The 14264-nt window shown below is 39.0% G+C and overlaps 1 long non-coding RNA gene across 1 annotated transcript in view; it reads left to right on the top strand.

Moving 5' to 3' along the window:
• Positions 1-9142, top strand: part of LOC134759453 (uncharacterized) — a 70676-nt gene extending 61534 nt beyond the window's left edge. The window contains exon 3 of the long non-coding RNA XR_010135680.1: positions 8852-9142. This is a non-coding gene — a long non-coding RNA (uncharacterized LOC134759453). The remainder of the gene's footprint in view (positions 1-8851) is intronic.
• Positions 9143-14264: the final 5122 nt, after the last annotated feature.

The raw sequence follows: 14264 nt of genomic DNA, 5'->3' as shown, positions 1-14264 counted from the left end.
CGTATTTTGGGGGGTATAATCACTTTTATTGGATCTTGGAGAGTAACAGAAGGGGAAATTAATAGCTATCTTTCCACGTTAAAAGACCTGACTGTTTCCAAAATACTTCAAATAAGAAACTTCTCCTCAAAGTACAAGGATAATCCAAATCTTCTTAAACCAGTAATAAAAGAACATAAATTTTTATTTAGAATTAAAGCAAATACTTCTGTATCACAAACACAATATTAAACTTCAATAAATATACTGCTAATTTGGAGTGAGCACTTATTTGCACAATACCATACTTTTTTTTTTTTTTGCTATGAGAATGCCTTATTAGGCAAAACCACCTACTATGAAAGTGCTTTAAAATGCAACAGGAGGAGATGTGAAGACACAAAGAACAAGTGCATAGTGACACATGGATATCAGAACACACCAAGGAAAGAATCCACACTGCTGCCACCCTTTACCCAGAAAAGGAAGGATCTAGGCCACCTCCTCCTGTCACCGTAGTATGCTGTGGTACCACCCAGGAAGAACATTGATACTGGCATTAGGAAGCTCCAGGAGAAAAAGGAAGTATCTAAGCTGAGACAGGATAAATATATAAAAGTTAGCCAGTCAAAGGGCAGGTAGAAGAGTGTTCAGGCACAGCTTGTATAATTTATAAAAGTCTAGAGGCTAACATAAGGTGGGAAAATAGCTAGAGATGAAACTGGACTAGAGATAATCATAGGCCAGATTGTGTAGAACATCATAAACTAGGCCGGGCACAGTGTCTTACGCCTGTAATCCCAGCACTTTGGGAGGCAGAGGTGGGCGGATGATGAGATCAGGAGATCGAAACCATCCTGGCTAACACGGTGAAACCCCATCTCTACTAAAAATACAAAAAATTAGCCAAGCGTGGTGGTGGGCACCCGTAGCCCCAGCTACTCGGGAGGCTGAGGCAGGAGAATGGTGTGAACCCAGGAGGTGGAGATTGCAGTGAGCCAAGATCATACCACTGCACTTTAGCATGGGTGACAGAGCGAGACTCCATTTCAAAAAAAAAAAAAAAGAACATCATAAACCATGTACAGAAATCCAGACCCTTGTCATGAGAAGAGGGGAATCACTGAAATATTTTATTCAGAGGAGTAACATGATCTGATTTGCATTTTAGTAAGACGACTTAGATTGCATTGTGGATAATATACTGGAATAGGAGATTTGGGCAAGACAAATTAAAGGGAGGCACAGATCAAACAAGTGGAGATAGCTGTTGTAAGCAGGTACACTGAGGGATGGATACGAATAGTCAAACTCAAGAGATACTTCAGAGGAGGCCTAATCTAACTCTGGGACTGGTAAATGTGTTGGGGAAATAAAAGGCATAAAAAAGGATTACCAGTAGGTTTCTGGTTTCCGGTACAATTCATTCAGATAATGCACACTGTGTGTGTGTGTGTGTGTGTGTGTGTATGTGTGTGTGATGTTTCAGGGATACAGAGAAAATGAATTCTGATTGTGATTTGAACTTATTGATTAAAGGAGAAGATCCCTGGGGCCTGTAATCATTTGAGAGCCTAATAGGGAGGCTGAATGAGTTAGCATCTGAAGGATAAGCTCAATATTGACATAGAATAAAGATGGAGGTGGCATTCCTAGGGAAAGATGCAGAGTGAGAGAAGGCAGAGGAATAAGCATGTTAGAAAGACTTTCTCCTGCAGCATTTTTGTTGGATTTTATTTTCTTAGCAGAGTCTCTTCTCTTTGAGAAGAGCTACAGGCCATGCTGTCATACCTGTACACTGTCAGTTCATTGGAGAGAAATTCCACTAATATCAAGACCCAGCAGCATTTTAAAATTTTCACCTCTCCCCTCCCATTACAAGAGGCTGAAAGAGAAGTCTCTGTCGGAAAGAAAGCGTATATTAGTTGAGAGAGAGAGCATTAACAAACTGCATTTAAGATCACTTCCTGGGAGATGAGAATCCGGTCTTACTTGTGCCCACGTCTGCACCAAGTGCCTTTCTTAGATATCCCTGTGCTGCCTTTGGTGTTCTGGGGCTATAACCACATTGTTTAAGAACAGCAACTGGTTTTAGCACTTTTTGCACTGTTTTGCATCTGTGGTATCCTTTATGCTTCAACGTATAGATCCTAGAAGTCAGCTTCTTGAAGGATATTTCTTTTAAAAGTACAAATCATGGCAATTAATTCTAGGAACGCTCACAAACTCATAGGCCATATGAATCATCAAATTAGTATGCTTGGAGAAATTCAGGATGAAAACTAATTTCTGTGTATTAAATTTCATTGAACACTGAGTTCCTCAGGTATAAGACAGGAAAAATATGCAAAAGCATTCTTTAACCGGAAGTATTCCATACGAATATTAAGTAATTAATGTCAATTCTCAGGAAGCTTGAGAGTGTCTAATCTTCTAGCTAATACTTCCTACCTCAGAAGTAATCCATTTTTTTCCTATTCTGCCATTGGTGTGAAGTTAAAGATCAGATGTGCACATCCTTTCAAAGCATGATTTTGACCTCTTTGCTCCTATAGCCTCAAATGTAGACCTCTTTTCTAGGTCTAACTTTATCTTTCTGTGGTTTCAGTGTGATACACCGGATCCCCAACATATTGTTACTTTTCTTCTCATCCTCTCCTTTTATTCCTTCCCCACCTTAATTTTTTGTCTTTTGGTAACATCAGATTTTTATGTCCAATTTCTGTGTCTGCCTAAGAAACTGTTATTTTGATATACTTTGGTATATTTACCAAAATAATATTCCATGAATTAAAATAGCAAAACACCTTTCTACAGAGATTTCTAAATAGAAACTGATTCCACATTTCTTTGAAGAAACTGGTTTAGAGGGTATTATAAAAGCTGCTTTTTCATCCTGATATTAGGCAGATCAGCTGGGGCCTGCAGGTCATGGTGAGGAGTTTGGATTGAGTTCTGAGAGCTATGGGAAGATATTCAGGGCTTTAAACAGGGGAATGACTGAGATATCTGATTTATGTTTTGGAAAAAAATCACTCCCACTGATATTTGAAGAATGGATTATAAGTATCTAGAAAGGAAGTAGGGAAACTGGCAGTTCATTTCAGGTGAGGTGATGATGGTGCTTAGATTACAGTAGAGCAATGCATATGGAAAAAAGATGGAAAGATTTGAGATATGTTTTGTAGGTAGAAATTATAGGGCACGTGATAGGTTGATATATATGGGATATAAGAAAATGAGTTAAAGATCATCATGTATCTATTGCTAACATTGTAGCATAAAAGCCAGACAGCAAACCTCAGTGTCACACAAGAGTAAGTTTCTGGGGTTGTTGGCTAGGTGTATCTGCAATATGTCTTGATTTGCTTTCATAACTGGAGTTTACCTTGCTGTCTAGATACTGGCTGAGATAAGTGAGGTTATTTGGCTCTGCTATACCTCTCCTCTCCAGCAGGCCAGCCAGGGCTTATTCTCCTGGCAATGACAGATGAAAGAGCAAGTGAAAACAGGAGAAGCCGCTTAAGGCCTAGGCTCAGAACTGATCTACTGTCACTTCCACCGCTTTCTACTAACCAAAACAAGTCATGTGGCCAGCTTAGACTTCAAGGGGGGTGAAAATAGCTTTTACCTTGGTAGTCTTTAGTGAGGAGGACTACAGCGTCACACTGCAGAAGTCGTGAAAACAGGGAAGGATGTAGAATTGAAAGCATTTTTTCAGCTTAGCACATGGGAGACCCAAATTCAATTTCTAGGTTTTAGAATGAGCAATTGAATGAGTGTCAAACTATTCTCCAGGACTAGGGGAGAAATGGCTGAGTGGAAATGGGTATATTACGAATTCTCAGTTAAACGTGAGATGTGAGAAGCCTGTAAGACATTCATCTTCTCCAAGACACTTACGTGTCCCCCTTGCTCCTTCCCTGATAGCAGCCCTCATGCTCCCTACCCTGAAGGAATTTTCTCAGTAGAGGTAGGATTTGACCCAAAGTAGCCTGAGCCTACATTTTATAAGTATTTCTTCCATCCACATATAGAAGTTTTAGCAAATATAATTTTCTCAGTTTCATTACATGCTCAATGATACTTTAGTACTCCTTATAGACAGATGGTCCTGGAGGCTTCCCAGCTGTCTTGCTGGAAAGTTAGCTGGGAAGGGTTGAAATCTCTCTTCAACTCATTCCCAACCATACTGACAGAGGCGTTCTTTTAAAGGAAAATCTGACCATCTTCCTTCCTTGAGGTTTTTAAGAGGTCTACAGAACTTACTCAATAAAGTCCAATCACTTTAGCACAGCTATAAGATCCTGCCCATCTTGTCCCCTACTGGCTTGTTAGTGCCGTCATCTGCCGTTTTCCCCTTTCCTTTGTGCTCTGGCAGGACCAAGCTGGCCACTGTCTCTCATGGATTGCATATTGTTTCAGGCCTCCCTTCACTTTGTCGAGCCCTTTGCTTGGGCCTCCCTTCCTTCTCTTGTCCCTCTGTCAAATTCCCAGTGTCTGTCATAACCCTGATAGAGTACAACCTTCCTGGAATGCCTCAGACAGGACGGTATCCTTTGTTCTTTTTCTGAAACTCATATATGTCTAGATCACATTATATTATTTCACTTGTTAGCATGTCCATCTTGCTCTTCTTGCTTATTGTAGAGAAATAGAATTGTCACGCCTAGCACATTGATATTTGGCTAAAGTGTTCAATATCTGTCAGGGTGGAAACTGGAGACAACCACCTGTTCCCTCAGGGGAAAATGGACAGACTGGCAAAGCTTTGCACTCACTTCTGCTTTACACCCATAAATCACATGCAAGGCAACCTTCCCTGCTCCTCTTGTCTCCCCACCACTGCCAGAACTTAGTCTGCCTTGGCATCATTCAAAAATGTCATGGGGAAGAGGGAGCTAGGGATAGCCCTGGCCACATATCTTTCTATTTCCCCTCCTCTAGTGGACGTCAGAGTGCCCTCTTGCTGGTGGGTTTCATCCCTCATTTAGAGAATCCTTCTTGCCTTCCACTGCCTGTGTGAGTAATAAACATCAAAATTACTTGTGGTCTCTGGCTTGGGTGTGATATGTTTTGACATTTGATATCTTGAAAAGGTAGAGCCTGGCAGCAGGCTTCCTGCAACACTTCTGCCTCATTATGCTCAGGGCATCAGTACAAGAGCTTAAAACTTGTTGATGGTTGACTAAGTTAGTAGAGGCCCACTAGAAGAGCTGCCTGAATGAACTGAGCAGGCAAGAGTAAAAGTTTTGTTTATAAATGAGTGCTTAATGATTTTTTTTAAAAGAATTTGAAATATTTTACTTAAAATCTTGATTGTACTCTGATTTTAGTTAATCAGCTCTTGATTCATACCCACCAAAAAAAAGCACAAAAGAGGATTCTGGGTCAGCCGTATTGGATTAATGGTGGCTCAGCTATCGAAGGCCTATGGTACACTTGGAAGTTCTCAGGTCATGACAGTCAGTGCAAATGCTGAGAAGAATGGGCGGCTGAAATCTTCTAGGAAAGGAGACCCTTCTCCGTGATTCTTTGGACCAGAAAACTGGTTTATTTGATCAAAGAACCTCAAGTGTAGATTAAAACCACTTAACCTCTTACTGTAGGTATCAGACAAAGAGCTATTCTAATAGCATTAGGAATTCTGGCTGTGCTGAGCCAGTTTATGGAATTTTTTGGAATTACTAGATTGCTTGGGGGGGGCCTTCTCAGACAATAAAGAATAGGCTTCCTAATAGGAGAGAGTTATTAATAAATGGACTGAATGTCCACACTTATATTTATTTTTCTTTTTACCAGTGTGTATTTATTATCTGTTTTTATGTTTGATTCCCTACCTAGAGAGTTTCTTGAGAGTAGTGCCCCTGTTAATTTGTCACTGTATTGTAGAACTCATTACTTAATAAGTAAATCCTAGTCATCTCATTCTTTCTAGATTCTCAGCTTCATCTCCCCAACTTCGAAAGTGTGTTGCCTGGCTTTATCTATGCTCACTTCTTGCATATCACAGCCTGGAAACTTTTTATAACACTAAGATGTTGCAATTGGATGGCTTTCACCTTGTTTAGTGATTATTGTTCTTTATTCGCTGATGTCTTGTATCTTAAACACTGTTGTTTTATTTTTAAATTATTTTAGGCAGAGACCAACTATGGTCCCTAGTGCTCAATCTTAGTTGGAAGCTGAAGTTCATAAATTGATAAAGACTTGTTTTGAAATAATTTCAGAGAACTGTCTGACCTTCATATAGAACAGTGTGTTGGGGTGGGAAGAATGTGAATCTTTAGATATGAGAAAATGAGATGATAAAGTTTCATGACTAAAACCATTAGGTATGATACGGTGGTAGTGGAAGTCAAATAATATAGGAGGTAAGAAACCTAAGAAAGACTACTGTTAGACTTATAAACTATAAATGTTTCCTGTCACATACTATGTATGTGGCAGTGAATTAGAAGACAAAGTCCTTTTTTTAAATCAAACTTCATCCTAGTGAAGCAACAGACAATATAACCAAAAAATACACAACATATGACTTGTGTTACATTATAGACATATGCTGTCCCCGTTATAGCACTTGTTACATTAATTTGTAACTGGCAATGTATTCATCTCTTTCTCCAACCAGTTTGTAAACTTCTCTAGAGTCAGGACCAGGGTATCTTATTTAGTCTTTTATTCCCATTGTCTAGCACATTACAGAGCATATAGTAGGTATCAGTGAATGAATAGGTAAACGGACAGTATGAATTTTTTGTATCAAAATTGATGGTCAAGGAAGTTATTTTGGATAAATGAGTCTTTTGGTTACTTTTAGCTAATTGCCCTGACATCTCTCAATTGAATGGCCAGTGCATTCATTCTCAACCCCCACTGAGGGTGGTGTGTTATAATATGTTAAGTCTCCGTATATGTTTTCTAAAGTTCTAATAATAATATTCTAGTGATGACTTTCTTTCTCCAGTTCTTTTGCCTTCACATTTAAACAAGTGAACAGTTATTCACTTATTTGAATCCACTAAATTCAAAGAAGACAGAAGCTAATTATGTGTCTACTTGTGTATTATTCAGTACTTACTTCACTATATGGTCAATACAGCTATGTGGCAAAAAATGCTGAGGCAAAAAAGGACAGCAACTAATTGTATACCATGTCCATGGCAGCAGGATCCTTGTATCTGTCCCTAGGATCTCGAATAATGTTTAGAAATGAATGAATAAATAGATGAATGAACAGTACCTCATGTATCCTTCTCAAGGCTAATTCACCATCAGTAAAATGAGTCTGAAAGGCAAGCTGGAAAAGAAAAGGTAAGCCATTCTCCATAGAAATATCTATATCTGATGAGGATGTTATTATTATGGTTTATAAAGAGAATTCCCATTTCCCAAGAGGTGTCCTCTAAAACTGCCTGTTCAGCAAAGTGGGTATTTTATAACCAAATGGATGGACTTGGGCTATTATAGAGAATGGGCAAGCAGGTTATTTTTAAAAAATATCTGTGGAATAAAATGTTTTAGCTCAGGCCAAGCTATTCAAGTCATGTTCAATACCTTAAATTCCAATCAAGTCTATAAAAGAGAATTCAATTTGAAAACCTCTGCCAGAATTAGTTGTATTTTGAAGGTCCTTGTATGCAAACGATAAAATAGGACAAGAACACACAGAGGAAGAGAAGGAAAAAAGCCACGTATAAGAGAAAAATGTGGTAAGGTTATGAGTAAGTTATTAGGCTTTAATCTTATTTTATAATTAAATATTTGGTCAAACATTTGATAAGACATCAAATGTAATTATGAAAAGGTAAAATAGCAGACAACAATCCATTAAGGATGCCTAAATCAGACTTGTTAAATTAGTAATTTCCAGAATCTGCTTATCTCGCACATGAAGATTTAAAAAAGCTGGGTGGTGGGCAGATTAGTAGATTCCAATAGTTTACCATGCAGGCTGTGATGATTAGTTTGCAGCTGCTGCTAACAGCACAAAAATGTGCATTAAAGCTGTGAAATATTTCATGAAACTGCTACAATGTCATTCTCTGACATCAATCTGTAAATGCAGAAATTCACACTCAATCAGATCTGCTAGCAATTTTTTTTCCACTGTAAATCCCTCATAATCTTTCTTTAGCTAAGTTAATCATATCTGCACAGGCTGTGTGCAGTTAAGGTAATTACCCAAAGAATCTTGGCCTTAAAAAACACTTTGATCACTGATGTTCATACTTCTAAATGAACACTTTATTTTTTGTCTGAATAATCTACTATTAAGTTCCTATTTCATTTCTTTTTGTGAGGACAAGTTTTTGAACACCAAAATTATTATTTTTTGCATTCATTAATTAGAGATATTTTGTTTAACTAGGAATTCTTTTAACAACTGGATTTAGAAAGCTTCCAATTACACTTAAATTACATTTCAACTATTACATTCAAAAGATCTACCTTAGATTATTATGGCTGCAAAATTCATAATTAGCAGATGATAACAGATTTGAAATAATCAGTAAACTTAAAATTTGAAATGGGGTAGAAGAAGCAGGATGGCTCCTTCCTTCCTTCCCTCCCTCCCTCCCTTTCTTTCTTTTCCTTCCTCCCTTCTTCCCTTCCTCCCTTCCTCTCTTCCTCTCTTCCTCTCTTCCTCTCTTCCTCTCTTCCTCTCTTCCTCTCTTCCTCTCTTCCTCTCTTCCTTTCTTCTGACAGAATTTTGCCCTTTTGCCCATGCTGGAATACAGTGGTGATCATAACTCATGGCAGCTTCAAACTATTAGAATGAAGCAATCCCTCTGACTCACCCTCCCCAGTAACTAGGATTAAAGGCACATGCCATCATGCCTAGCTTATTTGTTTATTTTTATTTTTGTAGAGATGGGGATCTCTCTATGTTGCCTAGGCGGATCTGGAACTCCTGGCTTCAAATGATCCCCCCACTTCAGCGTCCCAAAGTCCTGGTATTACAGTCATGAGCCAACATGCCCAGCCCATTTTCTGAAGGACATTAAAGGAATTCCTGCACTTTGAAATAGGTGAGCACTATTTCAACAATTGTTGGAGCACGGGACCGTTTCAGGTCTGGAACAAGAAGTAAAGGAATGACAAGGAATTCCTTCTTCCTTCCTCTTCCATATCCAAACTTGGATTAAATGAAAAATATTAGCTGGGCTTGTAGAAACAGATGGATTTATTGGTCTTTATCATATTAATTAATCAGTATAGTAAAACTGCAATCAATTCAATAAACTTTTCAGTCATATCCATGACTTGTTATATTTTGTTTGACTAAACTGACTCTTGGAATCCAAGATTCTTGTCTTTAAAGGAGTTTAGAGATAATCTCTTCCAAACCTCCCATTTTACCTATTCGGATATTAAATTTCAAAAAGATTAGTAATCTAACCTATAGTAAAAACCTGAGGAGTCTCATTACTTTTATTTTCAATTCAGTCAAAATTGAAATGGCATTGTTATAGCATATAGCAACTAGATTTTAGGCATATTAGAGCATATTTGTTTTTATATTTATCAGTCTTATTCTTTTCTGCCACCAGAGAATGTTTATTTCCAACAGCCCATGTGTAGCCTATATGGATATCAGATAGCAATTTTCCACATCACATCTAATTATTAGGAATGGGAACCCTAGGTTTTGCCTCCTGGTTGGGCTATACCCAACACGTTGAAACAGAATGCCCAGGCTGAGTTCCCAGGCAACGTTTACTTCTCACCAGGGAAACCAATTTTCATGAACCCAGCTTTTAGGACTCAGTTAAGCCCATCAAAATTAGACTGTATTTAAAGTCAATCTAGTTAGTAGGTATGGCAGGATTTACCAAATCTACATTATTATAGGACTCACCAGGGGCACTTGTTAGAGATACAGGTTCTCTCCTGAAGATTGTGACTCGTTAGGTGTGTTTTAATATATTAAACAAAGTTGAAAAACACTAGAGTAGGATATGTGAGCTAACTGAAACAAGGCAGACACAGTAGAGTGTATTGATGGCTGTTTCAAAGAAGGAAAAGTTTAAAAGGCAAGCTCTAAACAGAAGCAGATCAGACATAAAGGCAGAGGATCTTGGACTTACTGGACAGAGAGGACTACAAAGTTGAGGTTGTTGAGTGATGTTAGTGGCTCTGAGGACAGGCTCACTGCTCTAGACTTTCCTATTTGGTGCTTCCTCTAGAATTGTCTAATCAGTTGAGTTTAATATGTCAAATGCAAAGCCCCTGTGGATCTTAGTATGCCCAGTACCCAGCACCATTGTCACTTGATACATCATGCTGAAATTAAAATAAAACGGATTCCATAAAGATGGTGAGGAAATCTTATGCAGAGGAATTCTTCCCATTACAAATGATTGAAAAGGGTTTTTTTTTGTTGTTGTTGTTATTTTGTTTTTGTTTTCTGGCTGAGATGGTAAATGTACAAATATCTCTTTAACAATGATACGACAACTTCACTTCCTCAAGCGGTTTAGCCTCTGAATCTTGTGGAAAAGAAATGCCTTTTGGTGTGACAGGAGCTCTGTAAAGGTGTTCATGTTCTCAGATGATCCAGAGATTGCTATTAAATTATCATCACCATCACATAGTTTATCCTCTGAGCCTTTTGTTTCCTGGTGCAAAGGTAAATTGTTTCACCTTCCTGTGCCTCAGTTTCTTCATTGTAATATAGCAAGAATAATTGTACCTACCTCAAAGAATTCTTGTAAAAAATAAATTATTAATGTAAAGTGCTAAAAATAGTGTCTGGCAACAAGTTCTCAGTAAATTGTTGTCTATTATTATTATTATTGCCAGTTAAGAATGAGAGTAGCTAAGATAATAGAGGGAAGAAAGAAAAAAATCATTGGACAATGGGGAAGATTGACAGCAATGGTGGCCCAAATTTATATTTTCCGTGTTTCCATGCTCTCTGCAATGTGTCTGGGCAACTCCTCTTATCAAGAGATGAGTCTGTTTCTCCAACTCTTAAATCTGGGCTGGCCATGTGACTTCCTTAGGCCAGTAAAATGCAGTGGAAGGGACAGTGCACCAGTTCCAGGCCTAATCTTCTGCAGGCCTTGAACAATTCCACTCTGTCTTTTGAGATTTTGCCTCTGTCTTGAGAAAAAGCCCAGGGTAACCTGCTAGAGAATAAGAGACCACATGAAGCAGAAATGAGACATTTCAGCTGAGGCCATTCTACAGCAGCCAAGACCAGAAAACTTGCCCTTCAGATTCCAGGTGAAATTGATCACCTACAGAATTGTGAGCTAAATAAGTGTTCATTATTTTTAAGTCTCTAAATTTTGGGGTGGCTGTTTAATGCAAAAATAGTTACCTGATATAAACTATAATTAAAAATAAGGGACAGGCATTAAGAAATAAATATTTGCTTTGCTCTGAGCCACCTATTATTAGCAGTTAACTAATCCTATAGAACATATTATCATATAATTTAAAATTTGAGGTAGACCTTAAAGATCTCTTGGTGGAAAATACTCAGTTTACAGGTGAAGAAACTAAGACCCAAAGAGGTTAAATGATTTGTAAAAGATCATATAGATCATTGTAAACCTTGATTTACAAGGCGGTAGCAGAGTAATAAAAAAGGCAAACCATAGCAAATGAATATCAATTTTGGAAACATAGTAAAGAAAAATGCTCAGAAACTCTCATAAGACAGAAGAGAATGACACGTGGAGAGCTTAAGGGAGTAGCTCTGCCTGAGTGGGGATTTTCCCATCATTAACAGTATTCATGCGCTTCTCAACTCTCTTCACCAAAATGTGCTCCATGTTTAAGACCATAGCCAGAGGCTACTGGCTGGAGGGACCACATTTCTTCGAAATTTCTTAAAAATTCATATAGCCTGCCACATAAAATACTATGTTTATATGAGTACATCCTTTTTCTTCTCCAAAATGTTATGAGAAATTGATTCTGCCGAAAGATGGGTCCTATCTGTCCTGCATGTTCACTTATTCCCTGGCATATGACCTTGAATGCTAATGGAAAAGCACATTAGGTCCAGATGGTGGGGCAAAACAGTCACATGCTATGCACTGAGGACTCAGTAGTTAGGCCTCAGGTTTTCTCTGTGGGTTCCTCATTGTGAGTCCTCCCTCCCTTACTCACTTCACAAATGTTTATTGAGTGTCTTCTATGTGCCGGACACTGTTTAGGCACTAGAGATACAGCAGCAAGCAAAACAAAAACTCCTGCTCTCAAAGAATGTATTAGTTTCCAATTGCTGCTGTAACAAATTACCACACATTTAAGTGGCTCAAAACAACACAAATTTATTATCTTATAGTTCTGGAGTTCAGAAGTCTAAAATAGTTTCAGGCTTCCCTTTCTTCAACCCATCTAGCCCTTTGCTTGGACCTCCCTTCCTTCCCTTGTCCATCTGGCAAATTCCTAGCATCTGTCACAACAAACTCTTTCTGAAGCCCCTGGGGGATAAGATGTTCCCTTGCTGGTTCCAGTTTCTAGAGGCTGCTTATAGTCCTTGGCTTGTGGCACCCTCCTCCCTCTGTTAAATTAGTAGCACAGCATCTTCTCTCCTCTCTGATTTCTACTTCCATCTCCACACCTTCTCTCTTTGACTGATCCTCCTGCTTTCCTCTTATAAGGACTCTTGTGATTATATTGAGTACGTCCAGATAATCCTGGATAATTTCCTCATGTCAGAATTCTCACTTTAATCACTTATGCAAAGTTTTATTTTATCACATAAGGTAACATAATCTCAGGTTTTGGACATTAGGGTGTGGACTGATTTGGGGCCCCATTATTCTACCTACCAAAGGAGGTTATATTTTAGTAAAGCTCATTTTTCTTTTTCTTTTTTTTGAGATGGAGTCTCTCTCTGTCACCCAGGCTGGAGTACAGTGGCATGTCCTCGGCTCACTGCAACCTCACCCTCCCAGATTCAAGTGTTTCTCCTGCCTCAGCCTCCCCAGTAGCTGAGACTATAGGCACACGCCACTGCACTGGGCTAATTTTTTGTATTTTTAGTAAAGACGAGGTTTTGTCATGTTGGCCAGGCTAGTCTTGAATACCTGACCTCAGGTGAGCCACCTGCCTTGGCCTCCTGAAGTGCTGGGAATACAGGCGTGAGCCATCGCACCTGGCCATAAAGCTTATCTGTACAGGATAAAGTTGAAGTTCTTGAATATGACTCAAATGAATTTCTGTGATGTTCTTTCTTCCCAGCCCTATCTCTAGTAATTCCCTACTACAAATACATAGTTCAGCAATCCTGACCTTCTTCTATTACCCTCCCCACCTCAGAACACCTCTGCTATTCTCACCCTTGTGATTTCCAGCTGTCTGCCAGGCCATACACCCCCATTCCCCTTCCCTACATCTCTACACACTTTGTCTGGCAAAATATTCAGCTAGGGCATCACCTTGTCTAAGAAATGGGGCCTCTCCCATTTACTCTCAAAAGATCTGTGCCTGCCTCTACCACCAACTTCATCACACTATATAGATCTGTTTAGGTGTTGCCTGTTTTGCTCCATTAGTTAAAAAGCTATTTGAGAGCAGGGAAGGTGTTGTTCATTTTTCTAGCCCCATCACTTAGCATAGTACCTGGCACAAAGTAAGGGTTTAAGAAATGTTAAGTGAACATGTGAGTATCACTGAAATTGTTTATCAGTTAATTAGGAGAGGAAGAAGGGGAAGAGAAGGGGAAAGAATTTTTATCTTGAGTTGTTAAGAAAGTTTAGTAAAGAGTGGATCTCTGCTGGGTGTGGAGAAGGAACAGCAGACAAGGGAAAGATGAGATGAGATATACATGACTTTCAGGCAGTGAGGATAATGAGCCTGAAGCGCTGAAGCCTCAGGGCCGCATTTCTCAGCAGGGTTGCTTTTGATGTGTGCCTGCTTTGATCCCTGCTGTGTAGCTATGGCCCAGGATGTTCTGGAATGAAGAAAAACTACTTATTGTATCCTGTTCTCGGGATCCATGGTGTGTGAGAGAAGAAACACTAGGGGAAAGGAGTGGTTTCCTGGTGGCAAAATAAAATAATTTCCCAAAGGTAAATAGTCTTTCCAACATGGTGGAGCACTGAAGCAGAAGAGAACATGCAGAGAGAGGACATGATAATGTAAGGTAGAGAGACACAGAACACAACATAAAAGCTGAGATAAGATCAAATAGACAAATGCAGAAGGGCTGCATCCCATGGGAGAGGGGAGCAAATTGTTCTGTTCATGGGAACAACAGGACACTGGGCCGTAGGTGGAGAGAATTTTTCTGACTCTTGGACAAAATATGAGAACACAGG

This window comes from Pongo abelii, chromosome 1 (genome assembly GCF_028885655.2).
Source record: "Pongo abelii isolate AG06213 chromosome 1, NHGRI_mPonAbe1-v2.0_pri, whole genome shotgun sequence".
NCBI classification, from domain to species: Eukaryota; Metazoa; Chordata; class Mammalia; order Primates; family Hominidae; genus Pongo; species Pongo abelii.
This window is presented reverse-complemented; position numbering and strand designations above follow the sequence as displayed.